At 50.6% G+C, this 15,083-nt stretch overlaps 1 pseudogene; it reads left to right on the top strand.

The window, feature by feature from the left end:
• Positions 1 to 7,974: 7,974 nt before the first annotated feature.
• LOC135895256 (lysozyme g-like) lies at positions 7,975 to 14,044 on the top strand (annotated as a pseudogene).
• Positions 14,045 to 15,083: the final 1,039 nt, after the last annotated feature.

Genomic DNA, 15,083 nt, shown 5'->3' with positions numbered 1-15,083 from the left:
AAAGTCACTGTTGTTTCAAATTCATGCATTCTTTATTAATTTGTCACACAAATGGGGGGATAACCAGGGGTGAAAGTAAGTCCAGTGACTTACTGGTACGCTGGGGCCAGCTCTGGGGCCTAGAGCAGAAGGGGCATGGCTGAGGGAGTCAGAGCCAGCCCCAGCCCACCCTGTAAGGTAAGTGCCCCCCCCCCACCGGGGTAGCAGCAGCAGCAGCCCGGGGCTCTGGGGGCTATTTCAAGGGCCCGCGGCTCCCCTGCTTCTACTGCCCCGGCCCTGTAAATAGTCACGGGAGCCCTGGGGAAGCGGCGGGGCTCCCGCAGCTATTTAAAGGACCGGGGCGGTAGAGGCAACTGGAGCTCTGGGCCCTTTAAATAGCCCCTGGAGCCCCCGCTATCCCTGGGCTCCGGGGGCTATTTAAAGGGCCCGTGGCTCTCCTGCTTCTACCACCCCGGCCCTTTAAATAGTCGCGGGAGCCCTGGGGAAGCAGCGCGACTCCGGCGGCTATTTAAAGGAACAGGGCGGCAGAGACAGCTGGAGCCCCAAGCCCTTTAAATAGTCCCTGGATCCCCCTGCTATCCCTGGGCTTTGGGGGCTATTTAAAGGGCCCAGGGCTCCCCTACTTCTACCGCCCCAGCCCTTTAAATAGCCGCTGGAGCCCTGGAGTAGTGGTGGCAGGGCTATTTAAAGGGCCCGGACTTTTGAAATAGCCCCCAGAGCCCCGCAGCCCTATCCTAGGGCTCCAGCAGTGGGGCTCTGGAGGCAATTTAAAGGGCCTGGGGCTCCAGCCCCTGCTGGGAGCCCCAGGCCCTTTAAATTGCCCCCTGGGGAAGCCGGGCCACCCCGGTACGGCAAACCGGCTCCTGCCGGCTTACTTTCACCTCTGGGGATAACTGCCAAGGTAGCCCAGGAGGGGTGGGGGAGGAGGGAAGCACAGGGGTAGGGTAGTTGTAGGGGCACCCTCTAGAATGGCATGCAGCTCATCATAGAAGCGGCATGTCTGGGGCTCTGACCCGGAGCGGCCGTTTGCCTCTCTGGTTCTTTGGTAGGCTTCACGCGGCACTACTGCAGGTCCCTGTTATAACCTCTGTCCTTCATGCCCTTGGAGATTTTTTCAAATATTCCGGCATTTCGTCTTTTGGAACGGAGTTTGGATAGCACGGATCCGTCTCCCCATACAGCGATCAGATGCAGTACCTCCTGTTCGGTCCATGCTGGAGCTCTTTTGCGATTCTGGGACTCCATGGTCACCTGTGCTGATCAGCTCGCTACGCTGGCCAAACAGGAAATGAAATTCAAAAGTTCGCGGGGCTTTTCCTGTCTACCTGGCCAGTGCATCTGAGTTGAGAGTGCTGTCCAGAGCGGTTACAATGGAGCACTCTGGGATAGCTCCCAGAGGCCAATACCGTCAAATTGCGTCCACACTACCCCAAATTCGACCCAGCAGGGTCGATTTCAGCGCTAATCCCCTCGTCGGGGAGGAGTACAGAAATTGATTTTAAGAGCCCTTTAAGTCGACAAAAATGGCTTCATCTTGTGGACGGGTGCACGGTTAAATTGATCTAACACTGCTAAATTCGACCTAAACTCGTAGGGTAGACCAGGGCTAAGACACACCCCTCTTCTCAGCATCACCCACTGAGCAGCTTAGGCAGCTCCCTACCTAGTGTGCTGGCTTCTGTGGATTGCATTCTAAAGCACCTATCTCTCCCCATGCATTGTATAAGGAGACTAAATACCTAAGTCACATTTCGTGAATTGCATTGCTGTTCCAGTGTTTTTCTAGGTGCTTAAAAGTTAGGTGTGATGCCTAAGTCCCTTTGTGGATCTGGGCCTCACTGCTTAAGAAACTTACAAGAGCTCTGCCTTATTTTGTGTCCTGTTCCAAACGTCTGTGCATAACAAAAGCTTCACAGCACTCCACCTGGACAAGCTCAGTCCTTCAAGGCACAATTCCCCATTCCACATCTTTCCTTCCAAGCCAAAACATAACAGTAACAGTTAAGAAAACCAACATTAATGTAACACAAAATTACAAATACCTATAAACAACCTAATAACTAAACTTACCAACAATGTTCCATTAATCTTTGAGGTGCCCTGCGCTGTTGCTTGGACCTGTGGGGCTTTCCTGGAACATCAGCACTACTGTTGTCTGTTTGCCTGTCTGGGTGTAACGTGATAACTTTTGTAACGTTATAACTTCCAAAGTTTCCAGGAGTGTTCTAGGTATCAGTGGGCAGAGTCCTACAGATTATGATAAAAATCAGAAAACGGGAAAAGCCATTTGCAGTTAAAAAGCTGCTCCTTGCTCCAGTGGCGCCAGAATGTGGGGGCAGGGGGCCACTTTTTGAAAGTGGATGGGCCTCGCTTGTCCACTTTTCACCAGGTCAGACTCCGCCGCCTTCCCCTCCTCTTCCCCCCGAGGCCCCACCCCCTGGCCAGGCCAGCAGCTGGTTGAGCCCAGCCAGGGACCCTGGGCAGTTGTGGGAGCCACCCGGATCCCCCACCCAGGGTAGGGGGGGATGAAAGCAGCCCACTGCCCGTGTCCCCACCCCCCGGGCTCCCCGCCTGGCCAAGGGCATGTGGAGGTTGAGGGTCCATGCGCTGGCTCCCCCACAGCTACCCACATGGCTCTTACCCCGACCTGGCTCCGGCCGAGGGGCAGGGCCTCGGAGTCAGAGCTGCAGCCCCGTTATGGTAAGAGCTGTGGGGAGCTACGGCAGACCCTCCACCTGCCGCGGTGCGGGTGGGGGCGAGAGCAGCCCCCTCCCAATGTCCCTGCCCCCCAGGCTCCCTGCCCAAGGCAGGTGGAGGGTCTGCATCACAGCTCCCCATGGCTGCTCGCACAGCTCTTGCCATGGCTGGGCTGTGGCTCCAAGGCCCTGCCCCCTGGCCAGAGCGGGGTCAGGGTAAGAGCCACTGTGAGGGCAGCTGTGGGGAGCCTGGGTCCCTCCACCTGTCCTGGGTGCTGGGTCCGGGGGGCAGGGATATGGGGAGTGGGCTTCTTTCGGCCCTCCCAGCCCACCCCGGGCTCCGGCTTTGGGCTTGGCCAGGGGTGGGGTCTCCAGGGGAAGGGGAGGGGCGGGGCCTCCAAGGGAAGAGGCAGGGCCTTTGGGAAAGAGGTGGGGCGGGACCTCAGGGGGCGGGGGCCCCAGCCCCCCCACTTTCAGGAAGGTCTGTGCCGCCCCTGTGCTCTCCCTGCTGACGGCCGCCTGAAAGTTCCAGGGCAGATGCTGAGCCAGCAGAGAAGACAGAGAAATGGCCAGGTAGGGTTACCAGATAGCAACTGGGGAAAAAACAGGACAGGGGGTGTGGGGTAATAGGCACCTATATAAGAAAAAGTCCCAAAAAACAGGACTGACCCTTTAAAAATGGGATATCTGGTCACCCTACCCCCAGGGTTTCTCCTTCTTTCCTCTCTAAGCCCAGAGAATGACTGCAGGCTTCCACACGACAGCCCCTTTCTGCTGGAAATGTCCTGACTTTATACTAGCCAGGCCTGCTCCTGTCCAACTGGGCTCCATCCTCAATCAGCGCTTTCCTCTCGAGCCTAACTCTCCCTCAGGGGACGCTTGTCAGGTTAATTAGCCCCTTCTGAGTCACATTAACGCTTTCTGGACTAGTGTGGGGCAAACACCCCATCACAGGGGGAAAGTGGGGAAATGGGGGGTACACAGAGTCCCTGGCATGGGGGAAATGTGGGAAAATGGGGCTTATGCAGAGTCTCTGGTATGAGGGTCAGGGATACAGAGAGACCCTGAAATGAGAGGGGAGGGAGAGCTTGGGAGCCACACACAGTCCAAGGGATAAGCAAGTGGGTGGTTTGCATGGAGTTCCTGAATTAGACATGGGGTGGAGTGGGAGGGTGGCACATAAGGAGCTGGTGGGGGGAATGGAGGGATGCAAGAAGCCCCTGATGTGTACAATGAACTCAGCCTACAGAAGTAATGAAGTGAGAGACCCTCTAGTACAAGTAACTATGTACAGTTATGTTTAATGTATAGTCAGTACTTTTTGGTGCTGGGTCAGTGTAAACTTTATGTATAAAGGTACATAATCAAAATTGTCTCAGTCCTCAGCATTTCATGGATAAAAACTAAGAGGAAGTATAGCAGTTTTGCAATATGCACAGCTGTGCTAAGAGCAGGGCCGGCTCTAACTTTTTTGCCGCCCCAGGCAAAAAAGAAGAGCGCCGCCGCGCTGTAACACCCCCGCCCCGCCCGAGCGCCGCGCCTCCGAACACCCCCGCAGCGCCGGGCCGCCAAACCACACCCGTCCCCGCAGCGCCGCGCCGCCGAACCCCCCCCGGGCCGCCCAAACCCCCGAGCGCCTCGCTGGGCTGCCCAAACCCCCGGAGCGCCGTGCCTTGCCGCCCAAACCCCCGCCCCCCCCCCGAGCGCCTAGCCGGGCCGCCCAAACCCCCAGAGCGCCGCGCCTCACCGCTCAAACCCCCGAGTGCCTCGCCGGGCTGGCCAAACCCCCCCCCCCCCCCCCCCGAGCGCCGGGCCAGGCCAGGCCACCCAAACCTCCGCCCCCAAGCGCCGCGCCGCTCAAACGCCCAGTGCCCTGCCGCCCAAGCCCCCGCCCCCCCCGAGCGCCGCCCAACCCCCCCCCCCCCCAGCGCCGCGCCGCCAAAACACCCCCCAGCGCCGCTGCCCGGCCGAAACAAAAACAAAAAACCTTGAGCGCCTCCCCGCCGAACAAAACAAACAAAAACAAAAACACTGCGAGCACCCCCCGCCACCCCAACATTGGCCGCCCCTTCTAAGGTGCCGCCCCAAGCATGTGCTTGGTCGGCTGGTGCCTGGAGCCGGCCCTGGCTAAGAGAACCAAGCTGCAGAGACGGGAGCCGGTGACCAGAGGCCACCTTTCTAGAGGCTATACAGTCTTAACCACAAGGCTCCCACCCTTTTATTTGTGGGTGGTTTGATAACTTTAACAGAAGTATTTTATATAAGTTGCAACACTTTTTGATTAAGAAATCTAGGAGAGTGTCTCAATTTCATAATGTAAATCACTAAAAATCCATGAATCATGGAAATGCCTAAGGTGCCTGCATTGTACACTCAAATATACGTGCCTGCAATTTTCTACCCATTGCTCCTGAGAGATGTGCTGAAATAAACCTTTCTGCATTATTCCAGAAATTGGATGTAGTCTTGTTGCATGGCAGAAATTACTATTTCCCGCCTTCGGGGTTTAAAAAAAAACCCCAACAGTGGCCAAAAGTGAATGAGTATTGCAAAGCCAATGTCAATAGAACAGATTGCATCAGCTGGAGTCAACTGGTGTTTTCACTCCCTCACACGAGTTAGGTAATAAAAGAGCAGGGCAAAAATAACTCCTCAGTCCACTATTTCAGCTAAACTTAAAATATTTGTTTTGTTGCCTTAAGCAAGATATTCATCATTAATAATTGACCCTGCACTCAACTCAATGTTATTTCTCTGTCAGGATATTAGGTTGGATATTAGGAAACACTATTTCACTAGGAGGGTGGTGAAGCACTGGAATGCGTTACCTAGGGAGGTGGTGGAATCTCCTTCCTTGGAGGTTTTTAAGGCCCGGCTTGACAAAGCCCTGGCTGGGATGATTTAGTTGGGAATTGGTCCTGCTTTGAGCAGGGGGTTGGACTAGATGACCTCCTGAGGTCCCTTCCAACCCTGATATTCTATGATTCTATGATATAACATGATAACTTTTGAACATCACATCCAATCACGTCCAATATCTCAGGGAACATGCTAGTCATCAATGAACAGAGCCCTACTGATTTCTGGGAAAAGCAGAAAAGCCATTTGCATTTAAAAAGTTGCTCCATGCTCTTTCTTCTGTGAATTGCCTACCGTCTGTGGGGTGGATGCTCAGCCAACAGGGGAAGCCAAAGGCAGAAGAGAGAGGAGGAAGCTTCTTCCCTTCCTCCCGCCTGGCGTACTGCCTCCCCAAAGCCTGCTCTATAGTGGGGGAGAGCGCAAGAGTGTCCAATCCGGGGAGCATTGAAGGAAGGAAGGAAGCTTCCTACACTGGAGGCTGGGGGGAAATGAGGGACTCCCAGAGCTCCTGGTGTGGAAGGGAAGGGGAGAACAGGGGACTATACGCAGTCCCTGATTGTTAGGAGGGAGGGTTGCACCATGTCTCTGCAATAGAGAGGGGTGTGAGGGTGCAAATGTAACCCTCTGATAAGCGTGTTCCAGGTCCCCCTCTGTGCCCAGTAAACAGAGGAGATGAGTTGCAACAGTCACCAAATACAAAGCTTTAGCTCAATCTGTAGCAGCTGATGCTTTTAGCTCTAGAGGTCCCCAGTTCAACCTCCAGTGTGTTAGCCAAGAAGGTGGACATCCCACTGGATAACTTGTAAGGGTTGGGGGGAATGGAGGAATGTAGGGAGCCATTGATGTGTGCAGTGAGGTCCCACCCTCTAGTAACTAGTTGTTCCTGCCAGGGAGGGAAAATGATTTAGTTTGTTCCCACAGAATCTCCTGAGAAGGGTCTGTGATACCAGAACCAGACTGGGGAAAAACATTCCCAGGGAGGGTGAATGCCTTGTCTTTGCTTTGGACTTTGCCACAGACCATTTAGGGAGGAGGTTGTGAAATCAGAGAAAGATGAAGCAGGAGAGGGGAGAACTGCTGAGAAGAGGAGTTTTTTGTTTGTTTTGAAATTTGAATCATGCCAAATAGTGGAAGATTACATCTGCCCTCATGCCAACTTCCACAAGGGCACACACTGGAGTTTATTTTCATTACGAAACTTGACAGTAAATTTGATCACATCTGATACCAGAAGAACATGCTGAGTAAACAGGGAAGTACCGTCTAGCATACATAAAGCTCCTCAAAACATCCATCTTCTAGGAGAAGGGAAGCTGAAGACAGGTGAGCAAAATATTAAGCTAATTCAGAGTGGGAGCTATTCTGAATTCTGTTCATTAGAAAATCCTTTGGGTAGTAATGAAAGACCAAATAAGTTCTACTTGAGTAAAGACTCCAGGATTTGTCCTTTAGGTAACGTCTACACTATGAGCTAGGAGTGTGATTCTCAGCTCACATAGACATAATCACTCACTCTTTTCGCTCTAGGGCACTAAAATCAGTTGTGTAGTCATGGAAACATGGACAGTGGCAAGCAGCCACACGGGCTAGCTGTGCCGAGTAAAAACCTGCCTGAACTCCATGGGTATGTACTTAGCACAGCTAGCCCATGCCGCCACTCACCGCTGACTGTGCTCCTGCAGCTACATCACTATTTTTAGAGCATATACTTGATGAGACCTAGCAAGAGAATGTCTATGCAAACTGGGAATCACACCCCTAGCTCATAGTGTAGATATACCCTTAGTGGTTATTACTGTGTCCCTGCTGTACAGTGAATAGAAGAGATGAGGCATGTGTTGATTATAGATTACTTTAGAGAAAACCAGAGTCCTGGAGCTGCTAAAAAGGTTGGAGGTGATAATCTCCTGTGCTCTGCCTCATAGAAATGACAATAACAATTAGCAATCAACTGCACAGTGGGTGTAGGGGACCCTGGCATAGAATAAAGGTGCATTTGTAGCAGCAGCAGGTCACCTTGAACACTATGAATGTTACTAATTCCAGATCAAATATTACTGGGGTTTGTATTTTGAAGTAAGCGAGTAAGATGCTACAGAGGCACATTATGAATATGATCAAAATTAAATTATTGCAACTTGCTGTGTTGATTCTCTCAGATTTTTTCTACACTGAAATGACCTTATTTGTATGCTGTGTCAAAGAGAGGCAGAGTTATTATTGTGCCCTCAGTCCCAGTATTTATACACTAATACACAAAATTCCCTTCTATCTCAGTATTTGCACATTCAGTGAAAAAAGCACCCCATCATTTCTTTGTATTTCTTCACAGCGGTACTGTACATTTAGATATTTTGGTTTCTCTGCAGACCTGGATTTATTTTACGACTCTCTTGGGTGCTTGAGAAGAACTGTCCCCATGCTACTAACGCTGATGATCCTGGGCCTTGCTGCCCTTTTGGGTGAGTTTGAGGTCCATGTCTATTTCACTAAGCTCGCTGCCAAAGCAACAGTGTAAAGAGATGATTGTAGGGATGGGGAGATATAAGACATTAAGGCATTTTTTTGACCACTCCTACAAAACCTAATTATGATGGAAGAATGAGTTTGGTGCAATAGCAAATGGAATATACATAAACTGTATTCGACAATGCAGCTTTCAGTACCAAGGATGACTCTTGCAAGGAGTGAGAATCAGGTGTTCTCAGTGAGGAGCACTGGGGTATAGAGGTCAGGACATTTTCATGTCTGGCCGCTTTTAGAGACCAGTGAAAGACACATCTCTTTACACAGGCCTTCCCCCTCAACTGAGGCAGTATCTTCTGGCTAGCAAGTCCTCCTCTCCACGAGATCTTTTTCCAAAACAACCCACAATGGAACGTACCCTATCGCAGAGTGGACCAGAGTCTGGTTTATGACTTTGAATTCTCTTAGCTTTATTTATGTTCACAATAGGTGCTTAATGTAAAATATCTGCATTTAATTTTTCAGGTACTTCTGAGAGTCAGACTGGATGCTTTGGTAACATAAACAACGTTGATACCACTGTAGAACTACAAAAGCAGAACGCTTACCATACTGTGGTGAGTCTAACTCTGCCGTTTTGTTGCTGTATATCATCAAACAGAGTCATCACAATGATCCATAGTACTTTACACCTTCAAAGGACTTTACAAGCATTAATTGATTAAACCTCACAACAACATTCTGATTGGCTAGTATTATTCTCCTCATTTCACAGATGAGGAAACTAAGACAGAGAGGAAGACTTAATAAAACCTTGGGATGATTATGGTCCAGAAATTAAAAAGTCAATGTTTACACAGGTGGCTTGATTCTTTAGGTGTCCAACTTCAGACATTTAGGGCCTAATTATCAGAAGTGCTCACACAAGCACCTCGAATTAAACTTATCAGGAGCTGTGAATGTTCAGATTCTCTGAAAATCAGGCCCAAGGTATCTCTGATGAAAGCATCCAAAATTAACAGTCACTTTTTAAAATTTGACCCAAGTGACTTTCCCAAGGCTGTTCAGCAAATCAGTGGCAGAGCTGGGAGTGGTACTGATAAATTCTGGATCCCATTCGCTTGGTTAGTCCTCATTATGTTACACCAGCTACTTGCATATCAGATCAATAGTTTATCTGGTACTGTTGGGAAAATCAAAGGAGCTCCCTATTCTTTTACTCTACAAATAAAATTGGACTTAATGCCAAACCCTTCTATTGTGGGTAGGATTGAGATTCCCTCCTAATGTAGCATGAAATAGTGCTGAGACTCCAAAAGAAACTGAGGTGAAAGTGCAACTATTGGGAACTACTGTCTCAAATTGCAGTTGTCCCCCTCTACATAAGTCTTCTGCGTCTGTCCCTAAGAATCCCACCATTTTGAATCCCCCTCTCAACTTTGAAACCCCATATTACAGTCCTGTCCTTCTGACCACAGAGGGGTAGATGTGAGTTCTCTCAGCTCCTCTCAAAATCACTCCTGCATTGTCCAGACACCCAGGGCCGGCTCTAGGCACCAGCCCTCCAAGCATGTGCTTGGGGCGGCACTTTCTAAGGGGCGACACTCCGGACCCCCTTTTTTATTTTATTTTTTTTGCTTGGGGTGGCATTGCCGGGAGCCAGCCCTGGCCCAGCCACTCGCCCTGTCAGCGCAAGCCGGGATTTGCGCCCCCTGCCCAGCCCGGCGGCGCCCTGCACAGCCCACTCGGGGAAACGCCGCGCCGCCCTGGGGAGACTCGGAGCGGCAGCGGCAGCAGGACCCCTCCTCCCCCCCTGCATCCCGGGCTCCGCTTCCCTCCCTCCCCGGCTCCTCACAGACTCTCGCCGCCGCCGCAGCCCGGGCTCCCAGAGTGTGTGAGGAGCCGGGGAGGGAGGGAAGCGGGGTCCCCTGGAGCTGAGCCCGGGCTGCAGCGGCGAGAGGGACTCCCAGAGTCAGGGCCGCCCGGGGGGAGGGAGCAAGTGGGGCAATTTGCCCCGGGCCCCGCAGTGGCCTCTACGAGTATGTCGGAGGCTCCCCCGCCTCCGTCTTCCCCCATCCCCCCGCGTCTCCGCTGGTAAGGGGGCGGGGCTGTGAGCTGCGGCTGAGCGGCAGGAAAGAAGGCCCCGCTGGAGACACCACGCCGCTGCAGCGCTGTCCAGGAGAGTGGGTAAGCGGCATGGTAAGGGGCTGGGCACCCCCCCAACCCTATCCCCCACAGCCCTGACCCCCAGCTCCGAGCCCAGCCCCTCTGAGCCGGGCACCCCCCGACCCTATCCTCCCACAGCCCTGACCCCCAGCTCTGAGCCCAGCCCCTCTGAGCCAGGACCCCCCCGACCCCATCCCCCACAGCCCTGACCCCCAGCTCCGAGCCCAGCCCCTCTGAGCCGGACACCCCCCGACACCATCCCCCCACAGCCCTGACCCTCAGCTCCGAGCCCAGCCCCTCTGAGCCGGACACCCCCCCTGACCCCAACCCCCCACAGCCCTGACCCCCAGCTCCGAGCCCAGCCCCTCTGAGCCGGACACCCTCCAACCCCATCTCCCCACAGCCCTGAGCCCAGCCCTGTGAGCCGGGCACCCCCTAACCCAGAGCCCAGCTCCCCACCCAGCCCTGGGCAACAGCAGCACCACCCATAGGCAGCAACAGCCCATTGGCACCAACCATCACCATCACCCAGCAACAGCCCATTATGTAATTGCAAATGTATACATACCATTAAAGCATTTAATGTTTTTAAATAATGTATTTAGTGTATTTTCAAATTATTACAAATTAATTTTAGAATGTATTTCACTAGTTATTTTTTACATTTCCAAATACATGTTACTATAGTATTGCAACTTTTTTTTATGGAAGGGGCCCCTGAAATTGCTTTGCCCCAGGCCCCCTGAATCCTCTGGGCGGCCCTGCCCAGAGTGTGTGAGGAGCCGGGGAGGGAGGGAAGCGGGGTCCCCTGGAGCCAAGCCTGGGCTGCGGCGGCGAGAGGAGCTCCCAGAGTGTGTGAGGAGCCAGGGAAGGAGGGAAGCGGGATCCCTGGAGCCGAGCCCGGGCTGCGGCGGCGGCGAGAGGAGCTCCCAGAGTGTGTGAGGAGCCGGGGAGGGAGGGAAGCGGGGTCCCCTGGAGCCGAGCCCGGGCGGCGGCGAGAGGGGCTCCCGGAGTGTGTGAGGAGCCGGGGAAGGAGGGAAGCGGGGTCCCCTGGAGCCAAGCCTGGGCTGCGGCGGTGGCGAGAGGAGCTCCCAGAGTGTGTGAGGAGCTGGGGAGGGAGGGAAGCGGGGTCCCCTGGAGCCGAGCCCAGGCGGCGGCGAGAGGGGCTCCCGGAGTGTGTGAGGAGGTGAGCGGCTAGCTGGGCTCGTCAGTGCTGAGCAGGTAGCCCCGCAGCCGGAGATCCTCGCCTTCCCGCCCGCCGGGGCTGGGCCAGGGCGCGGTGAGGCTGAAGAGTAGCAGGTCCGGGGGGCTCTCCAGGTCCTTAGCCACCAGCATGTCGGAGGTGAGGGCGGTGAGCATGAACTGATCCACCTCGGCCACCAGCAGCGCCACGAAGCCCATGGAGGGGGCCGTGTTCTCCGCGCCGCCCTGCAGCCGCACCGCCACCTGGAAGTACTCCCGCTCCGCGCCGCCCAGCAGCTCCACCCGCATGGGGATAGAGTCGCGGCTGGGCCAGGGCTCGGCCACCGTGTGCTGGTAGCGGATCCCACGTTTGGGGGGAGCCCAGTGCTGGTGCGGGTGGGAGGGGGCACTGATGGGCGGGGGGAAGCTCAGGGCTGGGGGTGGGAGGGCAGCCAAAAAATTTTTTGCTTGGGGCGGCAAAAAACCTAGAGCCGGCCCTGCAGACACCGACAGGTTGCTATCAGTTTCTCTTGAGAGGCTGAGCATGCTCCCCCCTCCAACTCTTCCCAAGCCCATTCACCTTCATTTTGGGACCTAAAGAAATAGGAATTAAACCATCTTTTACGCATTAATTACACAAGGCAAAATTCTTTTTTGCCTTGCTTTCACAACGCACATAACTCTCACAAAGGCTCTCAGATGGCAGAACAAAGCTCTTGGCTTTTGAAATCTCACATTGACTTAATAATCTTAAAGAAAACACCTTTACTTTTACATTTACTACAGGAGTTCCTGCATCAGAGAAGATTGCTGAGAGGGACTTAAATAATATGAACAAATATAAAGCCATCATTAAGAGCGCTGGAGGAAAAAAATGTGTAGATCCAGCTGTGATCGCTGGTATCATCTCTCGGGAGTCACATGCTGGAACTCTCCTAAAGGCTGGCTGGGGCGATGCATTTGGTTTGATGCAGGTCAGTAATGATCAATAAACTAGGAATAAAATACTATTGTATATACAAGTGTTTCAACAGAGAGAGCCTGCTTCATTTCTCACTAGTGCAGCTCAGGCTGAGATTGATACTCAGCACACTATTAGATAGGGTGACCAGATGTCCCAATTTTATAGGGACAGTCCTGATTTTTGAGTCTTTTTCTTATATAGACCCCTATTACCCCCACCTCCTGTCACGATTTTTCACACTTGCTGTCTGGTCACCCTACTATTAGAAAATTAACTATTGCTGAGGCAGCAACACATTGCACTGGCATATGTCAGACCTGGGGTTATAGAGGCTGATTCTTGTGCTTCAGTTTGAACATCAGTTAATTCTGTGGGTTAATGGAAGTCCCTGAAGAGGCCGTGCATTTTACCCTTCTATAGAAGAAAAGTGAAGTACTTAGTGGCAGCAGCAAGCTAGGGAGAAAGCATCAGACAAAAAGACTAGGTGAAAACTGGCAAGCTCAGAATGACAGGGCAGGCTTTATCCACAATCTCATGCCACTGAGTCCTTGGTGATAATAATTGATTTTAAAATATTCACCTGGCTAACACCATAATGTACATACTACTTCTGATAAGACTGTCAGTGACAATCCAACAACAAAAGAACAGAGTGTAATTTTATGGTTCATTTTGAACTTTTGCATTTCTTTGAATTTAGCCAGGCCCTTGTCATCTGTGGCATTATATGTTTGTAATGAAGTCAGTGAGACTACTCAGAAGGACTAAAACCTTTAAGGATGAGAAGTAAAGATTTTCTGGATAAAGCCCTTAATTTCCTCCATGGGTCAGGAAGTGTGGCCCACATACTGCAGCACTAGACACTAGAGCAGTGGTAGCCAAATGCATAACTACAACTTGAAATGGAAAAGAAGCAGCATTTTAAGATAAGTCTTTTTTCATTAGCACAGTCCAACATACTATCCCTCAGTGTCTGTGCTCGGGGCACAACAGAAAGTGCCGTGAAGATCCATGGACATTAATGACCAAAAGCTGATTTAGCAAACAAAATTTGACAACTAAAATCACGTAGAGGATATTGAGAGTGAAATAAACTGCATAAACACATCCTTTTTCCCCCCTGGCTCTTCTAGGTTGATAAAAACAACCATAGTATTGTTGGACGGTGGAATGGTGAAGATCATCTCCTTGATGCTACACAAATCCTTATTGGTATGATTAATGGAATCCAGAAAAAATTCCCCAGATGGACAAAGGAACAACAGCTGAAAGGTACAGTGTAGATTTGTATAGGAATTAAGGGGAAATCTCTGGCAAAAATCATGTTTAAAAGTTTCTTGTGTTACTGACACTCTAGAATAATAAGCATTTAAAAGAATCTCATATAATTTTTCACCACTGATGCTGTTTGTCTGCTTCTTGATTTCCCCTAGTTTGAGCAGTGTCCCATTCTTTAGCACAGTGTTGTGTGATGGGTTTATAACACTGCATGGGGAATATTTATAATCCTCACCCCCACCCCCCAAAAAAATCTAGTTTATATTGACTGTGTTAGCTACTCTGGTGTTTCATTTCAGGTGGGATTTCTGCCTACGATGGAGGACTAGGAAATGTCCGAAGTTATGTAAATATGGATATTGGCATGCCTGGCGATGATTATGCCAATGACGTCGTTGCACGAGCCAAGTTTTATAAGAGAAATGGATATTGAATCTGGGAGTTCTCTTCTTTCAGATAAATTGTGGTGCATATGACTATCAGTCTGACATACATTAGAGATACTGTATGTTTGGGGGAAGATTAAAACTGTATCCTGAAAATCCTTATTGATGCATATAGGCCCACTGACTGCAGTGGGAAGAATTGCTTCAATAAGGGTTTGCGGTCTCAGGCACCAGATTTTTAAATTCTGCAATCAGTAAACATTAGTTATATCATATGGTAACTTCAAAACATTTGGTCTCTATCTAACCAATGAAACATTAACCAGAGTATTGATAATATCCTATCCTATTCTATTTCTCTGAGTTATTAAAGCTGCTCTGTCTAGCTATTGTTAGTCTTCTACCTTCCCATTTTTAATCATATGTATATTTCAATATCTGCTGTTGTCTTAAGAAATAAAAAGGGAAAAGTAATCTCTTTGGGGAAGGAAACGTATTTTCAATCTTTTTGTGATTTAGTTCAACAATTTATTTTTCATTGCAGCTGGACAGAGGTCTGTAAACTTATTGTATGTGGGGATTTCACTGACACATCTTTTACTTTTTCATGGAAATGCCTAGAGCCTGGGATGGATGCTTTTAATCGAACAGAAATAAGCAAATTAAAATTGAATAAAAAATGTTGTTTAGCAAATGAAGCAAGACTCCAAAGCTCATCTTTTCAGTTGCATTAACAAACGTTTGATGACGACAAGAATACATTAAAGCAGATAAACAAATTTCAAAGGGAATCGAATGAAAGAAATTTGTGCTACCTGAGATTATGGCTTTTTTGCTGCTTTCAAAGGCCTTAACACCTCATTAAATAAAAAGGAGTGATAACCTACTTGAGAAAACATTAGTACTGTCCAGTACAGCATGTCTTACACTCTTTTTGACTTTAAGATCGGCAGTTGAGCACTTTTTCTGGAGTGCATTTAGAATCCACTTGTTCCCAATGTACATGGGAGCTACAGGATAAGGAGCATTTTTGAAAAGCTGGTCAATTCATTTAGGACCCTAAGAGCCTGAACCAATGTCCATTGA

The sequence above is a fragment of the Emys orbicularis genome, chromosome 1, assembly GCF_028017835.1.
Source record: "Emys orbicularis isolate rEmyOrb1 chromosome 1, rEmyOrb1.hap1, whole genome shotgun sequence".
Taxonomy (NCBI): Eukaryota; Metazoa; Chordata; order Testudines; family Emydidae; genus Emys; species Emys orbicularis.
Note: the sequence above shows the minus strand (reverse complement) of the source record. Positions and strands in the feature narration are given on the sequence as shown.